Source organism: Corvus brachyrhynchos, unplaced genomic scaffold (assembly GCF_000691975.1).
Source record: "Corvus brachyrhynchos isolate BGI_N302 unplaced genomic scaffold, ASM69197v1 scaffold436, whole genome shotgun sequence".
In the NCBI taxonomy this organism is placed as follows: domain Eukaryota; kingdom Metazoa; phylum Chordata; class Aves; order Passeriformes; family Corvidae; genus Corvus; species Corvus brachyrhynchos.
In genome coordinates this window covers 32,669-34,490 of record NW_008238444.1, presented here as the reverse complement: position 1 = coordinate 34,490, position 1,822 = coordinate 32,669, and the positions used below count along the sequence as shown (strand labels likewise).

Sequence of the window (1,822 nt, the reverse complement as noted above, 5' to 3'; positions counted from 1 at the left end):
GACTCAGAGCCGCTTGTGCCCGGAGCCCCGGGGACCTTCGCACGAACAGCGCGTTCTCCGCCCGTCTCTGAGCGTGGGGAGGGTTCGAGCGGGGTTTTAGAATCTCCCGCTCCTCTCACGGGTGTCAGCGCAGTGTCCGCGGGAGTTTTAAACATCTCCTCCTCGTCAGAAGCAGGAGGTGCCAACTCTGTAAGCGTTTCATTAATTACTTTAGCTGGTGGTATTAATTTCTGAGCCGTTTCATCTCTTAGACTGGCGTGATGGTATAGAATAGAACTAATATTCTCCCAAAAAGATGGTAAATACAAATCTCCAATTACTGCATCAGGAAATTCTCTTTTTACCCAGGACAGCAAACAACGTACTTCTTTTTTAGAAGCTGGTAAGGGATGGTTATGAACTAGGTTTTCAAAACTATGTATTATATTTGCCTCTGCTTGGGACAGAACTGCACCCATAATTTGTTTCTTGTTCTAGTTTTGGACAGCTTACCGTGTTTTTGGTAGATGTTATCAGCTCATGAAATCCCAGTCCAGGTTCCATCCAGCAGTCCTTGGCTCCTCCTCCCCCCTGTGCACCGAGGTTCGGAGATCCTGGAGTTTCAAGGCCGACTCCGAGGTTTTCTTTTCTTCTGTTTCTGGTCGTGCGCTGCTGTCCAAAACATTCTGGGTTGCTTTGCTCAGATGAGGCCGAACACAGGGCACCAACTGACACTAAACTGTGCCGTAAATCAAATCCCTCCTGATGGGAGAGAATTTTCTAAAAGTCCTTGCAAGGAGTTTCAAAGATAAACTGAGACTTTTCTTTGAGTTTCAATGCTTCCAGATAGTTGTTTATTAAGTCTTATCAGACGAACTGAGCCACTAGCATGACCCAGGTACAGCATAGAGCACAGAAAAGCAGGAGTGGAGTCTCCTTATCAAGATTTACACGGCCTTTTAAAGATATTTTAACCAATGGTTACTAAAAACGTACATTATTTTCACTTTCCTACCAATTAATCAGTAACACGGGCAGGAACTGCGGAATTCTCTATCCAATCATTCCAAACTACTTTTACTGCAGAACATGGAGTAGTAGAAGAAGGAGAAGAAGGTTTCAAGAACAACCAATCCTCCATTTTGATATTCTTTACTCTTATCAATTTACTACAAAGAGAAGCCCAAAACCTCTACATTTTTCACCCTGTGACAATCTTACATAGTAGTCTATCACCTAATTCACACCACTGTATCTTCTAGTTCTTGTCTGATTGTTGGTAATTTATTCCAAGGTTGGAGGCTAAAACAGTGTTGTTCAGGGGGGTAAGAACCCTTAAAAACAGGCAGAGAAATATTCTCGGCACTCTGGGTTCCTACAAGAGGGGTCTCTACGTGCCATGGAGCCCATTTGGCTCAGGCACTCACTGAAACAAAGGGTTCCAGAAAGGTCTCCCAGTGGTCTCCATGCTCCTAAAGAACACCGAGGTCATGGGCAATCCCACAGGCTCCATGGGGATATTCCTGGGGTCTGCAGGCTGAAAAAGAGGTCTCTTGTCACAGACAGTCACAGAGGTGCCATTGTGACATCCCACTGGTCTCTGCTCAGAGGAACATTGAGGTCACCAGCAATCCCAGGGGCTCCATGGGGAAATCCCAGGGCTCTCAGGCTGCTCAAGAGCTCTGATGTCACCAGCAGTGACACAAGCTCCTTGGGGATCTCCGTTGCTGCTGCAGTGGCAGCTTCAGACAAAGGCTCCTAGAGCAGCACAGCCACTGAGTCACGAGGGGCACAGAGGGACCCCTGGCTTTCTCAGCTCCTTCTCACAGACAGCAGCCTGGGG

The 1,822-nt window shown here is 47.0% G+C and overlaps 1 long non-coding RNA gene across 1 annotated transcript in view; it reads right to left on the bottom strand.

The window, feature by feature from the left end:
* The window catches only part of LOC108447264, a 5,637-nt gene extending 4,835 nt beyond the window's left edge, over nt 1-802 (bottom strand). Inside the window, exon 1 of the long non-coding RNA XR_001862732.1 lies at nt 493-802. This is a non-coding gene — a long non-coding RNA (uncharacterized LOC108447264). The remainder of the gene's footprint in view (nt 1-492) is intronic.
* Nucleotides 803-1,822: the final 1,020 nt, after the last annotated feature.